The 25738-nt window shown below is 41.9% G+C and overlaps 1 pseudogene; it reads left to right on the top strand.

Moving 5' to 3' along the window:
• Nucleotides 1–733: 733 nt before the first annotated feature.
• On the top strand, nt 734–1510 carry LOC131896401 (protein MIS12 homolog; annotated as a pseudogene).
• Nucleotides 1511–25738: the final 24228 nt, after the last annotated feature.

Here is a 25738-nt window from a genome sequence, read left to right as displayed (position 1 = left end):
AAAAAAAAAAAGAAGCATTAATTGCTGAGGTGCAGAACTGACCTATCGATTGATCCATGCTGGCTATTTAATTATCTAAGAGTCTATACTAATAAGACACTTCCTTGGATGTGACACTCTCAACTACTCATGATTACAAAGACCCAAGGGGCCATGTTGAAAGTGTCCCATGCTGAGGTACACACAACACCAATTATCTATAATATTTTAAAGCAAGAAGACATGGGCCACTGATTTCTTTTAATACAACAAATATATAGGATAAGGAGAATACAACGATTGAAATTATCTTATCAAGCCATTTTAAAAGAGTTATTTCTCTAGCCATTGCTTCTCTCAAGATAGACAAGGTTTAGGTAATTGAATTTAAAAAAAAAAAAAATGTTTTTCAGGCTGTGGTTTCTGGGTCTCGTCCGTGGTGGTCATAAACTCTAAAGGTCATTCCACTCATTGAGATGGCTTGAGAACTTCCGATGTTTCATCTCAGCCATGGGAACTCCTTTCTAGCAGAAAAGACACAGTAGATGAGTTAATAACACTGAGGGGAATTTGAAGAAGGGAGTAACCTATTTTTCAGGGACTTGTACTCAAATTGGCACTTGAAGGATCTGCACGCAGTGTGTGTGCCTACTTGAAGGAAAGAAAACAGAATTCAATGGGGTTGGGCAAAAACTATCCTCACTGTGGCAGAAGTATCCAGTTTTCACAAATGAAGGCAGCAAAGCAAAGCACGATGTCTGGGGATCTGATGGCCTGTAAGGTCCAGTTCTTTGGCTTCACATCACAAACTTGCCTACTGAGGACCTACATAGCACTTCAAGGCCACCTGTTGGAAATGATGCAGGCTATTGAACAGGGTACTCTAAAGAAGACTGGGGCATCCCAGACTGTGAGATTATCGCTGTGTATATTTGTAAATACACAGAGACATGTCTTTGCTTCATGAAAGGACGTTTCGATAACCTTTTTGACAAAATGGAGCAACTGGTTTTGCAGTTGACTTCGTGTATTCCCCCAAACATCCTGATTCCTGAAGGTAAAAGTGTCAGGAGATGCATCCTTTTAGTGAAGAAGAATTTCAGCTTCTGAAAAAGGAAATCAGCTGGGCAGTGGTAGCGCATGCCTTTAATCCCAGGACTCGGGAGGCAGAGCCAGGTGCATCTCTGTGAGTTCGAGGCCAGCCTGGTCTACAAAGCAAGATCCAGGACAGGCACCCAAACTACACAGAGAAACCCTATCTTAAAAAAATAAAAAAATTTTAAAAAAGGAAATCGAAGAGTTGCAGAAGTATAAGGTTGAATTACACACTGAGCAGGCCCTTCTTGCAGAATTAGAGGAGCAAAAAACTATTCCAGCCAAACTCAGAAAGATCTTGACTTTCATTGATGAGCTTGACAATATTGACAGAGGGCACAGAACTAGTAACTTTAGGGAGAGTTTGGTGTCCCTGGTCCAGAACAGCAGAACACTCCGGAATATGAGAGACAATGTGGGGAGGAAAAAAAAGTAAAAGACTAGATACATGTTAATTTCTCAATAGTGAAAAGAGAGACCCTATAAATGGGTGGCTTTTCTTTGTTTACTCTTACATGTTAGGTCTTCTTTGGGGGGAATACTTCACCTTCCTTTCCCAGTTTCTGCCAAGCAGACCAGCAGATCTTCTACAATTGCAGGCTCCAGCTCAGACGACTGAAGCAAAGTCTGTACCCATCTGCTTTCTCCCTTCTGGAATTTGGATCGACCTTCCTCACGTCTGGTAACGTATCCAGGTCTTCTTTCAGGATTGTGCCCAGTCTGCTCTTAGGGGTGTTTGAGTATGACTTCAGGAGGGAGCGGAATCCTCATGCAGTTGGGTGTCTCTGCTCACTGGCACTGTGTGAGTCAGGCAGACATATTCACCCATCAAATGACGTATGGCGCGCAGCCATGAGCGGGACACATGAGTTCCATCGGTGACTTGAACAAAATCAAACAAAAAAAGCTGGGGTGGAGTTGTAGCTCAGTGGTATATATCCTCGGCATGGGTGCGTCTTGGAGTTTAAACATGCCACACTGTGGAGAGAAACAGAAGGGGGGATACCAAAAAGGAAAAACAAAAAGGAAAAAAGTAGAGGGGGCCAGGGGTATGAGGTGAAGGGTATTGCAAGATCAGAAGCGGTCTGCCTGATTGATAATGTAAGGTTTCAGTCCAGCTTGAAAAAGAAGGCGTTACATGCACAGCTATGGGATCATCCAAGGCAAAGAAAACGGTCAGCAGAAAACCCCTGAGGCTGCACATACTAAGGACATCACACAGCTGGAGTAGATGGACAGGGTGGGTATCAGGGCTTACACCTGTCATGTTCCATTCTATTTTTATAAGATGGACAGGCACTGATGAGACAGGTCAGCTGGTAAAAGTGCCTGTCGTACAAGCCTGGCGACCCGAGTCAGATCCCAAGACCCAAATAAGGGTGAAAGAAAGACTTGACTCCACGAAATTGTCCTTTGACTTCCACAAGTGCATGATGACATATGCGCACCCTGCCTCCCACATCTCTCTCTCTCTCTCTCTCTCTCTCTCTCTCTCTCTCTCTCTCACACACACACACACACACACACACACACTACAAATAATAATTTTTTTAGAGACAAGCAAAACCCTTGTGTAGGGGTGAGTGTGTGTCATTAAAAACTGATTCATAAATCAGACAGTGGTAGCACACGCCTTTAATCCCAGCGCTTGGGAGTCAGAGGCAATTGGATCTCTGAGTTCAAGACCAGCCTAGTCTACAAACTGAGTTCCAGGACAGCCAGGGCTACATGGAGAGACACTGTCTCAAAAAACAAAAACAAACGAAACAAAAAAACCAAAGCTGATTCGTGACACTTGTTACGTTGGTAAGGCCAACTTTATTCGGGGTTCTTGGGATGGATATGGGGACCACAGCAATGGGATTTTTGCATTGAGGGAGGGCGATTAGACTCCACCATGACTGTAACAAGGAAAAGTTGGAGATTTATGACTAAAGGACAAGGTGAGACTTGGAGGGAAAGAGGTGGTGTCATTGGGTAGAAAATTATCAAATGGCTCAGAATTAGGGTATAAATGTGTCCCACAAAACTCATGTACTTAAGCTCTGACTTCTCAATAGCAGTGTTAAGTTCAAACATTCGTATTTTGATTAATGCCGTTACTGTCGGGGTGGGGAACTTTTGAGGGAGTAGGTTTCCAATAAAAGCATGAATTCATGCCCTTTCTTTTGCTGATGTAATCTCTCACTCTGTAACACCTCCACCATGGGAAGAGACAAGACAAAAGGATCTTATTTTAACCTGAGACTTCCCAGTCTCTATACATGTAGTAAATAAATAAAACAAACAAACAAATATGGTTTTCATGCCTGGGTTATTCAGAGCTTAGTCAGCAAAGTGCTTGCCCTAGAAACATGAGAAGCCGAAGTCAATCCCCAGCACCCACACAAAGCTCTGGGTATGGTAGCAGACACTTGTACCCCCAGCACTGAAGGAACATACACCAAGGGTCTCCGTGGTATGCTGGCCAGCCAGCCTGGACTAATTGGTAAGTCTCAAGTCCCAGGGAAAGACCCTGTCTCAAATAATATGGATAGCTTCTGAGGAATGACATCCAAGGTTGACATCTTGCCTACACACACACACACACATACACACACACACACACACACACACACACACACACACACACACGTGCATATACATATATCATCATGCTGTTCAACTTTGCATCCATAAATTCATTTTAGTCATACAGCATGCAGAGAAGTAGAAAATATTTGTGTCTTATGTAACCACTGGCGACAAACAACCCAGGCTATGCTGATAGCCTGTACTGTTAAGTCCAAGGGATCTGTGGGTCATAAGATGCCTAGCTCAGCCTTGATGCAGGAGGGAGGGGCTTGGTCCTGCCTCAACTGAATGTATCAGGCTTTGCTGACTCCTCATGGGAGGCCTTAGCCTTTTGGAGGAGGGCTTGTGTGGGTTGGCCAGGGGAGTGGGAAGGCTTTGGGGGAGCAGGAGGAGGGATGAGAGGGGATCTGTAGTTGGTACGTAAAATGAATTTTAAAAATTTAAATAAAAAAGAAACACCGAATACAGTGAGAAATGGCTATTCTCTTCTCTTGGATCTGGAACTGAGAAGAATCTAAGAGCTGTGGTAACTTGAAAAGCAGGCTGGAGAACTTGAAGGCTGCCGACCAGAGGCTTCCATGAAGGCATTCTCATGATCATGGCTCAACTTGTACATGCCTCAGGGATCCAAGAGCTAATGGTCTAGCTAAGGCAGCCGAGCCCACGAGGATTTGAGGCATCTAGCTTTGAAAGTCCCACTGTCACTTCTGGTGTGTTATGTTGGCCAAAACAGCCACAACTCTACCCAAATACAAGGGGAAGGAACTAAAATGCAGCCTCTCGAAGGAAACGTTGTCTAGGAGCTTGCAGACAAGATGTGGGAATGCATCGCTACTGTCTGCTTTGCATGGGGAGAAGAACCAGCATGGACGGGAAAGTGAGTTACCCAAGGCCATGAAGGCAGAGGTAGAGGCTAAGTCAACTTCCTTACCAGTACACTCTGCTCTTTCCCAACCATCCTGTAGAAAAAGACAACCTACCTTCCTCAGAGGGACATATGTTGGTGATGTCACTTGTTCTTTCTGTGGCAATGACCTCCACCTGATTTCTTCTTAGCTGCCAACTCCCTTCCCTACACAATGGAAACTCTCTGAAGTATTGTCACATTCACTCTGACACATCTGTCTTCTGCAAAAGGACTTGACAGACAATATAAACTCAAAAAACTAATCAAATGAAAATACATTGCTTTATAAATACTAAATACTTATATAATACTAAATATTCCCCTGAAAGCTCACATTTTCCAAATTAAGCTCTGCTCAACTACAACAGTGGAAATTCTGAGATCTTGGGAAATTTCAACTCTGCTTCTACAGTTTCTTGGATTTGTCTAAAAGAATCATTAAGTAGATTTTGCTCTCAAGTCACTATTTAGGAAGATAAATATTTGGGTAATATAGTATTTGCTATTAATATGGGTGTAATCAAAATAAATACCTACCTATGCTAAACTACACTGTGTAGCCTTTCCAGAAACCTTCTGCCCTCTTTCTATCTGCTCAGACCTTACACCTGCTAAGAATCCAGCCTCTTATCCTTCCTCTGTGTCCAGCTTCAAGCTTCTCCCCTCCCACTCCCACACTAGGCCCACATTCTGTGCGGTTCTTCTAATTTATTATGTTTTTTTGTACCTGTGTCACTCTTACTCACTTTTTGTAGTTCTCCCGGTTCACAGTAAACCTATCTATATAAGGTCCTAATCTCTGGGACCCATCCACATCGCTTTTACATAGCATGGGTTGTGCAGAAATACTTTAATTAAGAACATTGGGATAAACTAATCATTTTACATTATCCGGGTAGGCTCTGATACCTTTACATCTGTCCTTATGAGAAAGGGACCAGTGAAGACAAGACACACAGAGAAGAGGAAACAATGTGAACACAGAAGCATAGATGAGATGGGTGCATCTAAGAGTCAATGTAGTCTCAGGCAGCAAAGGCAAAGCGGATCCACCACCACAGCCTGCAGAAATACCATGGGAAATAACCTTGACTTCCACTCTGTGGGATTAGTTTTGAGCTCTGACCTCCATAACCATAAAATAATATTTTTTGTTGTTTTGTGACTTCACATTTGGGCTAATTTGTTACAGTGGTCATCAGACACTATCACATTTTCAACAGAATCATCACAACAGTCAGGAAGCATGAAAACTAACTTACTGAAGAATGCACCCAAAAGGCTAAGAAGCATGTGGCAGGTGTTCACAATTCAATATAATTCACAGAAGAGAGATGGAATGAGACAGCAGCCAAGCTGTAAACCACTAAGCAGTGGGTCCCTGGTCTTCTAACCATTCCCTTACTGCTGATAGAGTGAAAACATTGCAGCTTTTCCAGAAAGCCAGATTAGAGGTCCATGCACCATAGGACACAGCCCTCCCACTCTTAAATAGGTTTCCCAAAGCATTCCTCCGACAGGTCCATCAGTCAAATAAGGATGCCTTTGTCTTTCTCAGTGCATAGCAGAGAATGGAAACTCCTGTCCTCATGAGCACCATTGTAAGAACAAACAGAACTATGCAGGAGATATTCCTCAGAGTACACAGCAGTACTTTGACGTTATAATCCATATGTCCATACAGTATAGTGAATCTTAAAACCCTGGGCCATCTCCAAGAGGAAGAAGGACAATGAGATCATTGTGACAGTATCATTTATGTAATTTAACTTGTTGCATTACAAGCATTGTATGTCATAGATGTCATAGTAGAACACCTACAGACAGAAAAGTGCATGTCAGTACACTAGGTTATTGTCTGTACAGAGAGGGTAATAAAAGAAAAATAAATACAGATGCAAAAATATTATAGGGGCTTTTTGAGAACCCGCAGTATTGGGGTGACAGTGTGCAATCAACTGTAGAGTTTACTTCAACCACTTGGTTCTGAAGAACAGGATTATGAAACCACCCTTAGACATGCTCTATAGAGATTTTGGAAGAAAGAGGACTTCAATTTGATTGACACTTCTTCCATCAGTATATCCTAAGGGATGCTGTAGGACTTCAGAGGTGGGCCATGAAGGAAATGTTTCTCCCTGCACATTTCCATTCACAACCAACTGCTGTGGCACACTGAGAGTTGAACAGAAGAGCTCTGGTTACCATACTAGCTGAGCCCAGCACTGGGGTTCTGATGCATGTGCACTTCCCAGCAAGGCTATGCCTGCTTCTCAGCTCAGCCCCAGATATCAGATAACAACTGCCTCTCCAAGTCATCTTTGAATCTCTTACCTACAAAGTCTATGAAAAATGATCAAATGCCCTGTGTGTTACTTCATCATGGGCTGAGTTTAATCACGGTTGTAATGGTCATGTGTGACTGGTCTAGAAAAGCTACTTCTACTCAGTTACTGACATCATCCCATGCAAAGAGGTGCCTGGGATAAAGGTTCTGATATCTTAAGGGATGTGGGGACATCTAGATTTTTTTTCTCCTGGTTTTTAAATGTTAACAACTATCTTTATTAACATCTGAAATATACTAGAAAAAAGGCAAATCCTATTTGCAATTCTCATTTGGTCCATGAGTCACTGATTCATGAACCATAATTAATTATTGCTTGTCTTTCCCCAGAAGTTTGTGAGCTCACCCTTGTTTATCTCTGTTCCTCGCACACCTTCACAGCCTACACTCATTTCTGGTCAAGAGATTTCCTGACCTTGAGCTTCATCTCACTTCCCTTCATTGCCAAATGGGGCCACCAATAGCCACCACGGCTGCTGCATGGGCTGATGGGAGATTCATTCCAAACAGTGTGTATCTCAAGAAGCAATCTACAAAGGATGCGTACCTGAACAGATGCAATGGTAAGATGGAAAGCCTCAAAAAGATATGACTATGTCCTGATCCCCAGAACCTGTGTATGTGATCTGATTTGGGGGAAGGAACCTCACCTTTGCAGAGGATTGGATAGGATTTAAATGCAAAAGCAGCTGTCCATGGCAGAGAGACACAGAGGGAGACACACAGGGAAATACCATGAGCAAAATGGAGGTAGAGACTGAAATGTAGCCACAATCCAAGGAACAACAGAAACTCCAAGAACCTGGAAGATGCAAGAAACAACTTTGCCTAATGCTTGTGGAAGAGCATAGCGCTGCTGTCAGTTTAACTCTGGACTTTTGCTCAGCCAGAGCACAAAAGAAGGAATGTCCACTGCTTTAAGTTGCAAGTTTGTGGTCATTTGTTAGAGCAGCCACAGGAAATGAAAGTAATTCAAAGGCAGAGTTACTGTCTCCTCACCATCCATTTCTTTGAGCAGTGTCTTGTGGAGCTTTGTAACCCTTGACCAACAGGCTAGACAGTCTAACTTAGAGCCTCCTCCCTGAAATTAGCTGTCTGACCATTAACCAACAATGAATCCCCATGAGATCCTCACTATCCTAGGAAAGGTCCTCCAGTCCTTCATGACTGATTCAGAGTCTTATCTCTCTGAATCAATTTGAGCATTATAATAGACACCTGTTGTTCCATCATTGTGGAGGCTGAGACAGGAAACTCAGGTTCCATGACAGTCTAGGCTACAACACTGAGACTCTTCTCAAAGACAAATCCGAAAAAATTGATGTTGAATATGAGGTATTATATTTAGTAATTCTTCACCAGGGGTGGGAAGGGTAGAAATTGATGAGAATGAACATTTTTTTAGGCAAGGCCCAGGTGTCTGCTATGTACATAAAGTTAAAAACCATTAACACGGTGGCTGGGCAGATGACTCAGTGGATGAAGTGTTTGTTGTGCAAGTGTTAGGGCTGGAATTTGAATTCCTAGAACCCATTAAAGGTGAGGTGGGCATGGGAACCTGCCTATAATTTCTACCCTGCACTTGGAGAACAGAGGAAGAAGAGCCCTGGAGCAATCTGGCTAGCTAGACTAACCCCTATCAGCAAGCGATGAGTTCATTAGGGGACCCTAACTCATTGGTCAAAGTTGAGAACAATCTCAATCTCACACACACACACACACACACACACACACACACACACACACACACAAGAGGCAGGGGCTCATGCATACAACAAAACTAAAACCATTAATATAAGAAGGGCTATGTACTGAGTGGATCAAGGTCATCATCAACATTTTTATTCTCATCACACAACATGCAGACGATGTTGAGCAACTGGACTAGGTAACTTGCATGTGTGATCTCATATAGACTCTCTCACCACACCCTTTTAAAGGGCTGTTCTTGTTGTCCTCATTTTCAGAAGGAAGCTGACAAAGAGTTAAAATCCAGAATGGTCTGCCTTTCTGCATGTGGTCTCTTGACTCTATGTACACTTCCTTTCCCCTGTTCTATGCCCATGTCTCTGAGGCACTCCTATTCATTCTGCAAGACTCAGGTAATCATCACATCTTCTAGAACAGTCCTTTATGCCATCCTCTATGGCACCCTCTCTCCAATGCAAATCTTCTGCAGGATTCAAAGTCAAACTACATGTGTTTGCATCCCAGGCCTATGGCTTGCTAGTTGTATGACCTAATCTCTGTGGACCTCAGATCCTACAATACATGAATTGTTATAAATACTAAGTGAAATGGTTCTTAGTATATATTAAACATGGCTTCTGGCATATAGTGTACATGTGAAAATATTCACCACTACTATTATTTCAGAATGGTCTAAAACTGCTTAACCTCCTCATTTTGCTCTATAGATAACCACAAAAGCTTACAAAGGTAATCAGTATCAAAATGTATGAATTATAGGAACTCAGGCTTCACAGAAAACTAGACGAACTCACTTTAACCCACCTAGCATATTGTAATTGTGACAGTGGAGGAATCTAGGGAACCTTTTGACTGAGGGACCCAGACAAAATGAAGCACTTTGCAAAGTCCACCTTTTTAACTTCCTTGAGAAAAAGCTTGAAGACAAGAACCCAGATCCCCAGTTTTTAGATGAAAAAAAAAAAAAAAGAGTCACAAGGGCTGTGTGACCAGCCAGAGGTCACGAAACATCAAGGAGGCTCAGTCTTAATGGTCGTGCCATCTCCCTGTTCATATTATCAGTTGATAACCTCAGACCAGGAAGTTGTTTGGGTCACAAAAATGTGTTCTTGTGGGAAATGAATGTGAGGTAAATAAACATGAGGTTATGAGAACTTTGGTGATGAAGTAATGCACAGGGTTTTGTGGTGTTCCCACTGAACACTGTCTGAATGTGCATTTGTTTACTTCAATTCCAATAAAAAGCCTTGCAATGAAGACAAGCAATTAACTATCTAAAGAAGCAGCATGGCTTCCTAGTAAACAAGGAGGCTGAAATGAACAGATGATGTTTAAATCCCCTCATGGTGTGTTATTAGTTAGCAGGACAGGTTTTTACAAGGTCTAGGAGCTTCATCTTCACCTGTAAGTTGTGGGTCCTAGTCATGCGTATCATATCATCAAGATCCTAGATGATGTATGCAGAGACCTTGACATAGAATAGACACTCCACTAATCTCCCCTATGCTATAATTGGAACTATTTGGGGTAAACTGTAAGGGCAAATCTCTACCAAAAAAATGAAAAGTTCTTTCAGAGTCTAGATTGAGAGGCTTAGTGGTAGAATAGTTGTCTAGCACACATGAGTCCTAGATTCTTCTCCAGAAAGAAAGTGATGCTTTGGTGTTGGGGAAATGATACCCAAAGGAAACACCTACCTTGTGTTCTCCTCCTTGTAACCACCACAGAAGAAACTTTATATTGACAAGATTGGTGGTGGTGGTAGTAGTAGTGGCGTGTGTGTGTGTGTGTGTGTGTGTGTGTGTGTGTGTGTAAATTAACCCTCACAAAATTGCCAAACAAATACCATTTTTGCATTATAGACACAAAGGATAAAAGCTTTAGATAGGGAGATCACTGCTCCAAAGTTGTATGCCAAATAAACAGAGGAATCTGGACTAGGCTAAGGCTTCTTTTCAAAAAATGTTTTATAGAATAGAAATATAGCTCAATGGTAGAATACTTGCCTAGCATAGGAGGCTCTGGATCTCTCTCTAGCACCACAGGGGAGAAAATGGTAGCAAGGTATTTTCAGCTAAAGTTCAAAAGATGAGCTAAGAAAAGAGCACAAGGAAGGAAATTTCAGAAAGTTGAAACAGCTCATTTGAAGAGCATGAAATGAGGTAGGGACTGGAGTGATGAGGGAGCAGAGAGAAGGCCAGTGTAGGCTGAGCATAAAGACAATGATCTAAGATGATCTGGGACTCAGGTCAGTAGACTGTGAGGCTCATTAAGGACTTTGGATTCTGTTCAAGGTACAATGGGAAGGCTTAAAACACTTTAAGCAGAGAAGGGACATATTTCAAACTAAATTGTGCTCTAGTAGAGAGTGGTCAACGGAAAGCAAGCAGGTCCAAAACTGTGAAGACTATCAAAGCAGAAACCCAGCCAGAACTGATAGGCTGTGGCTGCCTGCTAAAGAAATGGAGATAGAGTCAAGAGGACTGTCTGAAGAAAGCTGTGATCAGTAAAGGCAGCAGACCACGTCATCAGTGCACTGGTGTGGTGGGTTAAGGATGAGTCAAAAATGGATCTCTGTCTTCTTACATAGCCGTGTTCCTGGGCTCAAAACAGATCAAAAACAGACACAGGAAAGCAAAAGGTATGGAGGGGGCATTTTTAGACTTACTGTCATGTGAGACCTCCAAAGATGTCTAAATGACATAAGAAGGATGGCTGAGTGTTGCGTTGGAAAGTTCTTCTTATGAGGTGAGATTTCAAGCCATGGATCAGAATATATCTCATAGCTACAGCATCACATGAAAAGTGAGGAAGGCATGGCAAAGATGGCATGAGAAAGTGAATGATATCTGATGGAATATATGCAGTCTACATGAAAGAGAAGAAGCCAGTAACCAAGGATGGAAAATGAATTTTCCATGTCTCAGAAACCAGTGAACACAGGCCTATTGACTCAAAGGACTTAGAAGTCTAGAATTTAAAGGCCAGGCCAATTTACTTCACTGCTTTATTTTCATATGAGAATCTGTGGCCCAGATAGAGGAAGTGGCTTGTTTAAGATCACATAACTCCATAACCTCAGAAGAACTTTCTAGCAATGAGAACTCTCATCTGTCAGTGAAGTAACTGTCCTCCAGGTTAAGGATTCCTTGCATGCAAGGGCATGGAAGTTGGATGGCGCAGTGGATGTTAGAGGAGAATGTTGTTGAGGTCTAAGGATGTAGCTCATGGGTAGAGAATTTGCCTGGCATGGATGAAGCTGTGGGTTTAATCTCCAGTATCGTGGGGGTCAAATGGTCCAAAGTGTTTGGGGAGATGGGTGAATATAAGTGGAAAGGGAAATTCAGTCCCCCTGCATGCCTGTAAGGTTTCAGAACAGATGACTCTGGGGGTACAGATAGAATAATCCACATGTCAGGATTTCTGAGAACTTAGCTGTAAAGCTATAGAATAGACTGCCAGTCATGGTTTGAATGCTTTGCATCTCAGGATCGCTAAGAAACATTCATGACTAGAAAATTAAAAGCCTATAGATGAATATAGTGGTGAAAATTAGTATATTTAAATATGCTAATTTGCAAAAGTGCAAAAACAGGGATATACTCTTGCTGAAGTACTCCTAACAATGCCAAGAAAGAGAGAAAATGTATGAGCAGGCTTCCACGAGATTCATTCTCTCTGAGGGTCCACCACAACTCAAAGATGAAAGATTTTATATTTCTAATATTCTATAGATCCAAGATTTGATTCCACATCCCCAGTGTAGAGAACACAGACTTACTTTGTCCCCACCAGAATCTGTAGGCTAGAGCTTCTGGTTATGCGTTTGCAGGACAGAGTTCAAAACCTTCTGTAAATATTGCGTTTATAACTTCCCCAGGAGACCAAAGGGTGAAGCAATCACCCTCAACTTTTGGAAGGAAGCAGAACAAGATAAGGCCCTGAGAGAACACTTAGAGCAGACCAGAGAACCCCTCCCAGCATTGGAGAAAGAGCCGTGGTTTTCTTCCATTATTACCTGTTACCATTTCTCTGACTTCCATGCTGGATATTTTTCCCTTCCCTCGTATCCTTCTCAAAAGTCTGCCAGCCCAGGCTACTTGTCATTCTTTCTAGCACAATGTGCCATGCTGTGAGTGCCATGGTGTCTGATACAATATGTGTCCAATGGACCTTCATTTATCTGAAGGAAGTACATACAAGTAGATGAAGATAAATTATATAAAGGCATGCAAAAACCAGAGAGAATCACCCTAGGGGCAGTGACTGTAGTTTCTTCAAAAAGTAACAGTTTAGGATGTGGAGCATAAGGAAATCCAAGAACAGTAGCAAAGTAAACCAATAGAATAAGATGAGCAATATCAGGTAGCCCAGGGGCCTGACAAGGAAAGGCACTATAAAGCTGACCCCACTAATCTGTATAGCTGTGTGATCGCTGCCACGCTGCTCTGAAGGCAGAGCATAGGGACAGTGGCTGAAGGACTGACCAGACTTAGATTAATTTTTCAGTGATGGAAGCATATCCATAAGAACTCAAAAGAAACAAGAGCACTTGCCGGTAAGAGGATCGTTCTAATATCAACTAAGCAACACAGGTTAATAGGAACCACCAAAGCTTGGGCTACTGCATGATGGGGAGAAAAAGTGGGAATTCAGGCAGCTAAGATGAAAGTAGGTGATCGCTGAGATAAAGTTCTTGGAGATGGAACCACTAAGCAAGGACATCAGCCAGAAGAGGACTAGAGGGTTGAGCACCTGAGCTGAAGCCAAGAAGGTCAACATTTACAAGGTCAAATAAAGAAGTAGCCATGCTCTGTACAGTGCTTCCAGGACAGAGAAGTCATTCAGGATAATGAGAAAACGAGTAAAGAAAAGGATGCTGAGCCAAGATAAAAGTTTCTAACATAGGATGGGGAGTGAACAACACCAGCTAGAAAGTTTAGATGTGTTCACTACATGGCAGGGAGCTCAGTGAAGAAGGTAGCATTTCATAAGCAAGAATACACAAAACCCTGAAGCTAGCTGGGAAGGAGGCATCCAGTCACTGTGAATTGTATAATGTGGTAAGAGCTGTGAAATGTGGTGGTACTGGTGAGCAAGGCCTTGAGAGAATCTGGGTCTCTCTAAGGTGAGAAGAATATTTTTAATGCATACTATGATGCAGAAGAGGGAACAGAGATGAAAGATTTGTGAAAGACCCAGGGAGAGGTAGAAACTGAAGAGGAGAGAAATACGGACGCACCAAAGACATAAATATCTAAACCTCCTGTTTAGAAATTGAATTGTAAAATCAAGATTCATATGACTTTAGCAAGATTTGCATCACATATCCCTTTGTAAAAAGTAGAAATTTCACTCTTGGGATATTTTTACCAAAAAATTTGAAATCACAATCTAAAAGTCTATCAACAAGTAAACGGATAAAAAACACTGGTACAGTCACACAAGGGAATTCCTGTACCTACCACAATGTGGGTGAACTTTGAAAGTTTTAGGAGACGTGAAATAAGCCAAGAGGAAAAAAGGGGGAGCTAAGGAAAAAGAATAAGTAATATTCTTCCACTGATGCAAGGTACCTAGGATAGACAAATTCAGTGCCAGAAACTATAATATAGTCTTCCTGTACTGATCCAAGTTTTTTATTTCTGCAGTTTTCATTAATTTTCATCAACCACAGTCTTAAAATACTAAATTGAAAATTATAGAAGTAATTAATGAATAAGGTTTAAATAAGTTTTATTATATTGTTATAATTATTCTATTTCATTGTTGGTTATTAAAATCTTACTGTGCCTAATGTATTAATTAAATTTATCATAGCTATCTAGCCTTGAGGGAAAAGGGTGGTAGGTAGGATTTGGTACTAAACCTTTGTGATTTCAGGCATTCATTGTGTAACTTAAAATATATTCCCTGGCAGAGAGAGCTACTGTCAGGGGCTTCAAGGGAGACAGAGGAAGGATTTACTCAACACAGAATTCCTTCGAGATAATGTTTAGGGCAATGGTTACAAACACTGTAAATGTAGTCATTGCCACTTAATGCATGCAATGGTATTATCACACACACACACACACACACACACACACACACACACACACACACACATGCACACACACCAACATTAAGTTAAAATCAGATGTGATTAAGGTCCTGCCTGACAAATTCTAGGAAAAACAAGAAACAGTAATGTCTTCATTAACACTATTGGAGATGAAATCATTTCACAATTTAAGAAACTCAGATTCCAACCAATCTGGTTTCTTCAACAATAAAAATCTATGGGAGAAAAAGGAAGGTAAACAGGAAATTTATAATCAAAAAAATTCTTAAAAGGCATCCACGGTTTATTTTTGTTCTGTTTGTTTTTGGCAGGGGGGGTGTTTTGTTTGGGTAATATTTTTTGTCTTATTGGTTGATTAGTTTGTTTTGATTTTCCTTTTCATTATGTTTTATTTTGATTTTTATAGACAGAGAAAAATGCGAAACTGAGTGCGTTGAAAAGTGGGGAGGATCTGGGAGGAGTTGGAGATAGGAAAAGAATATAATCAAAATATGTGAATTTTTAAATAAAAAACTTTAAAAATACATATTATACAAAAGGCTAAATTGAAGAGCAGCAAAAAAAATAAATAATGGAAGTAATATGAATACTGGCTATATCTTTGATAATATTTAAAAAATGCAGTATTGTTAATTTAATTTGGTTTGTACTGTTCTTGAAGAATGTTTTAATAAAGAATCTTTGTTGGTCAAGTCAATGATGAGCAACTAAGAACAAAGTATAGTAAAATATATGTTCAAAAGTGTAATGATGATGCTCATTTCTTTGAATGCTGACAAAAGTATTAATACATTTTATTGTTTCAATAATAGTCTTTCAGCAATAGAAATTTTACCTTCATGTTCTGGGAGACAACCAAAAGCATTAGTAATTGCTGGAGACACCACACAGTTTGCTAACAGCACTTAGAGGAACCAAGCTGGAACTGGCCTGGAAGCCTCCTCCCTGAGGACTAGCTCTTACAGTATCTGAAGATGCTATACAAACTGCCAAAGAAGAAAAGTAATCAGTAGTTCTACCCAGCTGTGGTACCTATGCACTACAAGGACCAACCTGGCAATATTTCCTCAAGGGTGCAATATTGGCAATTATATCTTAGGTGCAACCTATTGCCATTTACTTGGACTAAGGGAACACATGCCCGTTGCTGTAAACCTAGCCAACTACTCATGGCTGGTAAGGTCACAGAACCTAGAGGAGAACCTACTGTATCCTTTTTCCTAAACCAGTATAATTTCTAAGCATTCTATATACTTACCTTTATACCCACAGAGAAATACAGCTCTCATTCCTCACCAAACAAGCTTCTTCGTGCAGTAGATGGCAACCATTACAGAAATTCACAACTGACCAGAAAGCAGAGAACAGATGATGGTAAGGTACTAAACCCAACTGACACACTCACACCATCATGAAAAGGGGAGCATAAATATTTGTAAGAGCCAGAAGACCAGGACCTCTGCTGTGAGATTGTGTCTTCTGTAAACGAAAGGAAAGCTGCATCCAGGGAATCTCAACAATATGGCTACCTAAAGAAGAACTAAGCAATATCACCAGTTGACATGCCAACACAGATGAGGAAAATCTCACAAGCCCCAGTCTCAGGTGAAAAAGCTCCAGGCAATTAATGACTACTAAGAGAAGGATAAGTCGTCTCCACATCTGAAACCCCCTGATATGTTATCTGACTCTGAGTGGTCAGCCCTACACACATACACACACATACTAGCAATGCTAAATGGACTCAGAACACTGTATTTGTGTGTGCACATGAATGTATGTAAAACAATAGTTAAGGAAGAATAGATCATAAATTTGAGAGGAAGTGGGAGATGGGAAGAGCTGGAGTCGGAAGAAGGAGTGGTGAAAATATTGTAAGCACAGTACTCATATATGAAATTCACAAAGAAATTTGAAATTAAATTTTAAAAAGGACCACTTCAGATAATGGAATTTTATATGTATTGTTTCTTTGAAAACAATAGGCTCATGAAAGCTCGGAGTCCTGAGTAAATAAGAACTTCACAATGCAAGATTGACCATGATGTGATCATTGATGAGGTTCACAAAGCTAATGGGCTTAATACAAGTTTACAGCATTCTCTCTGTATAAGTCAGACTCCTTCTGCAGTAAAAAGTTGGGGAGACATGCTCTTTGTGACCACAAACAAACATTCAATGTTTGAACTCAGGAGGGGGAAGACACAGCCAAGTGACAAGAAGGACATGGTCATGTGGAAAGTGTCTGGGGACAAAGTAAGGCAACTGACACAAGGGTTAATACTACCCGAAGCCAGAGCCCAAAGGATCCTCCTGGCCTGTGTCTTCTAAGCATCTCTGGGGTGATGCACTCAATTCTGCACCCCAGAAGAGTCTATAAGCTACTACCTGCCATGTTCAGTCTGGAGCCTTAGTTGATGGCACATAAGGACACAGTGGTGCACATCCTGGGAGGCAGCTGTTTTAGCTCCATAAGGAATTTGCTTCCTGTCAACAAGTAGCATGAGGCATCACAACACTTTCAATGTTTTCCACTCCTCTTTCTAGGCAAGAAGGAGAAGGATTCATACATCAAAGGAAGTAGCAACAGAGTGGAACTTCTTGTAGATTTGTCTAGCCTTTGAAAACAATATAAATTTGCATTCCAGGCAATAACAAGCTGGTAAAGATTTTGGACTGAAGCAGCAGTCAGTTGTGTGTGGCTGCCGCTGTCAAAATAATATTGCACTGTATGGAGGTGTAAGGAGAAACTTACCCCAGAAACTTACCCCAAAGAATTGCAGAAGAATAGATAGTGGTCCTTCTCCTTCCTAGTGCTGTGTCCTTGAGTGAGTAATTCAACCACTCTGAGCCTCAGTTTTACTCATCTGTAAAATAGGATTTTTGCACTTAGCTCATGGAATTAACATACGGTGGTAGGTTTTCTTTTAAACAATTACAGCTACCATTTCTTGCTCATTTGCCATGAATCCTGTACAGTCACTTCTGCTGTATGATTTATTTTGAAACATGAAGTTGTTCTGGCACAATTGATGTATTAGGAAACAATCTGAGCATAATGTAAACTCCATGTTTGCTTATGCCATATGTCAATCTGCTGCAAACACAAGGTGCATGCAGCCACAATGAGCTATGTAAGAACACAGGGAGCACACCTCAAATATCTCTGAGCTCCTTCATCTGTAAACAATGGTGTGTGCTATGTGGCACACCCATGCACATCTGGTGGAACAACCTCCCATCTGATTTCAAGTAGATCTTCTATGACCAGGTGCAGTAACTCACAAGGTACAGCCCATTGGACTTCTACAGACATATGTCAATAATATGTATAAGTGCTGCAGAGAAGCCCATTAATATGGCTCATAATTACAAAACAAATAAAACAATAACAAAGTAATGTGTTTTAGTGTTTACACATCTCCAAGCCTTTAGTAGGTAGAACTGCTACTACTTCATCAGGTCTCTACTTTTGCCATAGATGGGGGTCAATACAGATGCTATGGTTATATCATTGATGGAGTTTCTGGACAACATTTCTTTTGTAAAAGTGTGTGTGTGTGTGTGTGTGTGTGTGTGTGTGTGTGTGTGTGTGTGTGTGTTTCTATTTGTGTGGGGGTATGTGCCTTTTAAAGGAGTGCCTGAAGATGCCAGAAGAGGGCATTGGAACCCCTGGAGGTAGAATTATAGGCAGTTGTGAGCTGCCTGATGTGAATGCTGAGAATCAAACTCCAGTTCTCTGCAAGATCAGTATGTTCTCTTTTTTTTTGGAGGGGGGGGTTCGAGACAGGGTTTCTCTGTGTAGCTTTGTGTCTTTCCTGGGACTCACTTGGTAGCCCAAGCTGGCCTTGAACTCACAGAAATCCGCCTGCCTCTGCCTCCCGAGTGCTGGGATTAAAGGCGTGCGCCACCACCACCCGGCCAGTATGTTCTCTTAACAGACAAGCTACCTCTCTAGCCTCTGAATGATTTCTCTTCAACCTCATTCTCCCATAAGCCCTATGGCTTTTATTGTGTGATCTTGCACAACACAATGAACTTTAGGAATACATATGTCGTGCTTTACCAGAACTGGCTACAGTAAGAAATTTATAGGCTTTCAATTTTCTCAGAACCTCAGTGAAATGAGTGTATTATTATCCTCCCATTACAGGTACTCAGAAAGTGACAGCTGCTATTATTACTAATAATGACAATTAAATAAGTCCAGGATTATAAAAAAGGGCCTTGTCTGCTACTATGACACTTTTCCTTATTGGCATCCCAGCAGTTGACTTTTCAATGATGGCTTTTGGAGGAAAGTGTAGTTCCATCAGCTTCTCATCGTCTCTAATCCTGGAGCCCTCTAGGGACATCAGAAGCCTCAGTGAACCAGCACTCTAGTGCATCCATCTGTCAGTCAGGTCCAGCAGCCTAGGGCTGGCCTTTCCCTCATGATGAGTTCTGGGAGGTGCCTCTTAATCCTCCTTTCTCTCTGTGACTCAGAACCTTCATTACAAGATCAATTGATTGGTGAGCTAAGTAATTCTCTTATAGGTCAGCCAAATACCTTCCATGAAATCTGATTGCTCAAACTAAGTCACTAGAAACTTTTTGCTGTGGATGAAGGCCCGCCCTGGATATTCTTGCAAGTGTCTGTAGCTCTGTGTCTTTAGTTCAATAGAACTTCTCTACTGTAAAGTATTTAGAAAGTGAGAGCTTTCTTGGGATGAGAGGCTAGGAAGTGAGAGATTCATCTACTCAAAAATTACACAGGGGGTAGAGAACTTCCCCCATATTAGCTGCAGTGCCAGGAGATGGAGATGGAGACAGAGGCAGCACACACAACCAGCCATCCAGACACATGAAGTGTATAGTTTAATAGGCTTAGGGAAGTAAACTACCATGACTGGCACACTAAGACATGTATTCAAATTAAACTTGGGGAAAGATGTCCACAATTTATCTCTTTACTTGGATGTCTAAGTGGAAAATGAGTAAATGAAATCTCCTATCCCCCCTTTCTAGATTCATCACCCAGAATCATTTTGTTACCTTCTTAAAACCTGTTTTCTCTCTGCAAATCAAAACAACTCTGAGATACCATCTTACACCTGTCAGAATGGCTAACATCAAAAACACTGAAGACAGCTTATGTTGGAGAGGATGTGGAGCAAGGGGAACACTCCTCCAGTGTTGGTGGGTAGAGCCACTCTGGAAATCAGTATGATGGTTTCATAGAAAATTGAGAATAAGTCTTCCTCAAGATCCAGCTATACCACCCTTGAGCATATATCCAAGGAATGCTCAATCTTACCACAAGGACACATGCTCAACTATGTTCATATCAACATTATTTATTCATAATAGCAAGAACTTCAACTTAGGAATGGATAAAAAAAACTGTGGCACATATACACAATGGAGTACTACTCAGCAGTAAAAAAAAAAAATGACATCATGAAATTTGCAGGCAAATGGATGGAACTAGAAAATACCATCCTGAGTGAGGAAACCCAGACTCAGAAGGACAAACATAGTATGTACTCACTTATAAGTGGATACTAGACATGAGGGAAGGGATGGCCAGATTGCAACCCACAGTTCCAGAGAGGCTAGCTAACAGGGAAAAACTCTAGGAGGGACACATGGATGGCCCAGTGAAGGAGAAGTGGATGAGATCTGCATGAGCGGACTGAGAGTGGGAGCGGGGTGATTGAGGCTGAAGAGTGGGGCATGAGCACATAGGGAAATGGGAAGGTTGAGTTGGAACAGGGACAGAGTGGGAGGGCAGGGAGGGAGATACCATGATAGATGAGGACATCATGGAAATAGGAAGAGGCAGGGTGCCAGGGAGGCTCTCAGGAATCCACAAGGATGACCCCACCTTGGAGCGCTGGCAGTGATCTAGAGGGTGCCTGGACTGGTCTACTCTGGTGACCAGTCTAGCGAATACCCTAACCTTCATCACAGAGCCTTTGTGCAATGACTGATGGAGGCAGATGCAGAGATCCACGGCCAGGCACCAGGCTGAGCTCTGGGAATCCATTTGATGAGAGAGAGAAGGGATTCACGATGGGAAGACGTGCAGAGATGACAGGCCACACTAATGGAAATCCATGTAGACTAGTGTCTGTGGAGCCCCCATGGGACTGGACTAGGTCCTCTGGATGTGGAAGACAGTTGTTTGGCTTGAGCTGTTTGGGGGCACCCAGGCAGGGGGATCTGGATCCATCCCTGGTGCATGGGCAGGCTTTTGGAAGCCCGGTGCCTGTGGTGTGATGCCTTGTACACCCTTGGTGCAGTGGGGAGGGGCTTGGACCTGCCTCAGCTCAGTGTACTGGGCTCTGCTGACTCCCCATGGGAGACCTTGATTTGGGGGATGTGGGGATGTGGAGTGGCTTGGGAGGGAGTGCTGGAGGGTGGGAGGAGGGAGGAGAAGGGATCTGTGGGTGGTATGTAGAACAAATAGAAACTTTCCATAAAGAAAAATGAAAAAAACAAAAACCAAAAAACCTGTTTTCTCATCTCTATGTGAGGATCATATTGAAGGGTTGCTGTGCAAATCACTGAACACATAAGCATTTGGTACAGTGACTTCTGACTTAAAAAGCACAGTGATATCTCCCCAGGATCCACCCAGTTAGCCCCACATTCAAGGTTGCAACACATAAATGTGGTCCTCTATGAAGACCTCCTGTTATACCGGAGAACCTTACTACAGAGCCAGCCCCAGCGGATTGGAGTTCAGACCACAGGGAGGCAGCTCTCCCTGAGTATACTCCAGGGTCTTACTATACAGTCCGCGGGGAAGGCTTTGCCCTGGAGGAGATGGGAATGGGGGGTGGGCTGGGGGGAAGGTGAGGGGGGCGGGAGGGGGGAGAACAAGGGAATCCGTGGCTGATATGTAGAACTGAATTGTATTGCAAAATAAAAATAAAAAAAAATTTTAAAAAAAATCTTGACCATTCTGCAGGCTGTGAGGCCTTGGGAAGTCACTGGGGCTCTAGATAAGATCAAAACAATCTACTCATCCATGTACATAGGGACAGCTCAGGCACCTGCCCTTCTTTTCAACTGTGCTGTCATTAACCCTATTGAATAGTCATTTTAATCCATTAATCTATTTCCTGGTCATACAACATAAGCTTTTGGTTGCTGGCTTCGTTGTGTCAAGGACTAAGGAGGAAATAATGCTGATATCAAGAAAATTCAAATAGATTTTTTGAAATGAGGGTCTCATGTAGTCAAGACAAGTCTTGAACTTGTTCTATAGGAAAGGATGACTTTGAATTTCTGACTTTCCTGCTTCTACTTCCTAAGTTCTAAGGTCAACAGCATGAACCACTGTGCCCAGTTTAAGTAGAGTTAGGTAGCAAATCCCAGTAATTTGTAGATGGTGGGCATGAATTTTACCAACCTTGCTATATTGTTATTAAATATAATAACATATTTAACTTTCAGCATTGTCAAAAAATTAATCGTAAACAATGAAACTTAAGACAAAAACTTAAAGGAGTAGCCACAGCTCTAAGTTTTGATCTGGACAAATCAAATGTCAGACAGTGTCAGGATATAGTGTATGGCTGTATCCCAAGCCATGTTTTATAAAGAAAGTCAATGGTTTAGGGAATGTATCTCAGTAGCCAAGTGTTTGCCTAGTGTGCAAAAGGCCCTGGGTTCTATCTCTAGGATTGCATGAAAACAAATGAACAAAATAAAAAGGTATGAGTACGAAAATACTTGCTTATTTCTAACTTCAACACTCATTGGAAAAAAGTATTGCTGTCATTTCCAGCTCCTGTTACCACTTGAGATCATACCCAGCCTTCATCAGAGAAGTTTCTTACTGCAGCAGGAGACAGTTAGTAAAGAAACCCCAAACTAGGCTAAACGTGGAGAACAAGTGACAGTGGAGTGCTCAGCCCTAAATGTTACAACTACATCATCCCCTCCAGGTAAAAGGGAACATTGAAAAATAAGGGGCAAAAAGAATGTGAGAGTCAGAGTATAAGAATACGTGATACATGAAGTAAAAAGGTGTCTTCTGGATATGACATAGTCATTGCATTCATGAACTCATTGCAGCTGTGGTTATTTGCAGAAGACCCACAAATGTTGAACCTGTCAACATTTCATCATGATAAGGAAGGGGTCCTGAAGTCCTACCCCACTCTAAGGGACTATTGGCAATTAATACTAGTTGCTGGAGAAGGATGCCATTTTCTTCAGTGGTGTAACCACTAATAAGTTGATCTTGCTCTAATAAGTAACCTCCCATTCATGCTCCAGCAAGAAACTCAATAGTTCACACACAAAACAGAAATGAAAGAAGGATGGGTTCCAGCAGGAACAGGATAAGATAGGAGAATGGAATGTGAAAATGGCTAAAATTCATTATATAAATGCATGAAATTATCAAACTAGGATTTTTTGAAGAGTTATGATTATCAGCTTCCTTACAAGAAAAGATGCTGAGGCTCAAAAACGTGTAAACCAAAAAGGACTAATTCTGTCCCTTTCCTAAGATATTCTTCTGTAACTCATGGATATAATTCAAAATGTTGATAAATTGTATTCATCAAAATAGTATTGAGTAAACGTTTTGTGTTTTACTAAGTGCCTATTTCCCTCTCTTCCACTCATAATAACATAGAAAATAAAGATACTGTTCACCCTGATATTCTTTTCTTTTTTTGTTCTCTCATATGTTACACCCTGACCCCAGTTTCCCCTCCCTCCTTTGCTCCCAGTTTCTTCCCCTACATCCCCTCTCCCCCAGATCCATTCCTCCTTCATTTCCCTTGAGAAAAGAGCAGGCCTCTCAGGGATATCAACCTAACACAACATAACAAGTTACAATAGGATTAGGCACATACCCTCATATCAAGGCTAGATGGGGCAACCTAGTAGGAGGAAAAGGGTCTCAAGAGTAAGCAAAAGAGTCAGAGACAGCCTCCACTGACACTGTTAGGAGTCCCACAAGCACACCAAACTAGACAACTATAACATATATACAGAGGACCTCAGACACACACAAGCTCCCTGATTGTCACGCCATTGACAATGAGCCCTGCTTAGTTAATTCTGTGGGCCCTATTCTTGTGGTGTCCTCCACCCCTGTGGCTCCTACAATCCTTCCTCCCCCTCTTCTACCAGGTTTTCTTGAGATTCACCTAACATTTGGCTGTGGGTCTCTGCATCTATTGCTATCAGTTGCTGGATGAAGCCTCACTGATAATGACTGGGCTTGGCACCAGTCTATGAGTACAGCAGAATATCATTAGGAATCATTCATTGACTTTTATTTATTTATTTATTTATTTATTTATTTATTTATTTATTTATTTATTTTCTTGCCAGTCATATTTGTTTCTATCCTAGGTCTCTGGGATACCCAACCTCTGGTTCCTGGCCATCCAGGCAGTGTCAGGTATGGGTTCCCTCTCATGATGTGGGCCTCAAGTTGGAACAGTCATTGATTGGTCACTCCCACAAGTGCTGTGCCACCATTACCTCAGCACATCTTGGGGGCAGGAGGTTTGTGACTGGGTTGATATCCCTGCCCCATCATTGGAAGCCTTGCTTGGTTACAGAAGATGGCCAGTTTAGACTCCATATTCCCTATTACTAGCAGTCTTTGCTAGGGTCACTTTCATAGATTCTACTGAGTTTCCATTACACTCGTTTTCACATTGCCTCCAAAATGTCCCCTAATTCCAGTCACCTCTCCCAATGCTCTCTCTCCATCCTCCTACATCCTTCCTGTTCCCATATCCTCCAGCCTTCATTCTACCCTCGAAATCTATTCTATTTCCCCTTCCCAGGGAGATCTAAGCATTCCCCCTTTAGTCTTCCTTGTTGCTTAGCCTCTCTGGGTTTGCAGATTGTAGCATGGTTATCCTTTACTTTACAGCTACTATCTACTTATAAATGAGTATATACCATGTTTGTGTTTTTTAATCTAGGTCATCTCACTCAGGTATTGAAATATTGGAATATTGAAATATTGCTCAGCTGTTAAAAGTGACATCATAAAATTTGTAGGCAAATGGATGGAACTAGAAAATAATTACCTTAAAATTTTTTCAACAAACATAAATTCCTGGGGTGAAAAGACACAGCCTACTTTCTGAAATCTCACTGGTGGCCATGATGACTTTAGGCCTTCAGGAGTTTAGAGTCCAACACTCAAAGCTGCCACTTGAACCTGAACTAGGTGACAAGCACAGAAGAAAAATTCAGCGAAAAACTACATAGATTGAATAAGTGTGTGAGACACATATCTGCTTCTCCTAAGTTCTCCTGTATCTCAGCTACAGTGCCCCTTCATAAAAACTTCACAGGGTCCTTCCTCATCTACTTATCTACTTCCTCCTACTTCATTCCCACTGGTTCATCTGTCCCCATTACAAGCCAGTTGTGCCAAATCAAACAAATCTTAATCACGCATGGCTCAGATCTCCCTGCCTTTGAACTCACCAACCTGAGGGTAAGGCCCATCTGATTTAAAACTCCACCCAAGAAGCCACCTCCTTTCTGACAGTTTCCCGCCCAACCAGTGTAACCCAGGCATACTTCCCTGTGTCACCCCAAAGCACAGGAGTGTGCCTGCTTTTACGCATGACTCATACTACCACTGGTGATTTCCCTGCTGCCTTCGCAAGTAGGCTGTGAGATCTCTGAGGACAAGGACCATGCAACACTCATCTTTGCATCATCTAGTATCTGATAGGAAGCTTCAGCTGCAAGTAATAGAATATGCAACTAGGGGCTTGTGTAATTGAGCTGTTTGTTACCTCATAAGAGGGCTCTGGGTGTATTGACTCCAGGACTGCTTAATTCAACACCACAATCCACCTCCATGTCCCATTGTTTCACTCTGTCCCCCCTCATTTTTTTCCTGGGGCTGCAACACTGCAAGACCCCACATGTAGACCCAATGCCATCGAAGGAAATGTATGGGAAATGGGGAGATGCCTTCCCCAGTGTTTCTCTTTGTCCCTGAAGAATACTTTTCCAGACATTCAAGCTGGTTTCCCCTCATACCATCTGGAAGTGTACCCAGTACCCAGACATCCAA

The sequence above is a fragment of the Peromyscus eremicus genome, chromosome 20, assembly GCF_949786415.1.
Source record: "Peromyscus eremicus chromosome 20, PerEre_H2_v1, whole genome shotgun sequence".
Taxonomy (NCBI): Eukaryota; Metazoa; Chordata; class Mammalia; order Rodentia; family Cricetidae; genus Peromyscus; species Peromyscus eremicus.
This window is presented reverse-complemented; position numbering and strand designations above follow the sequence as displayed.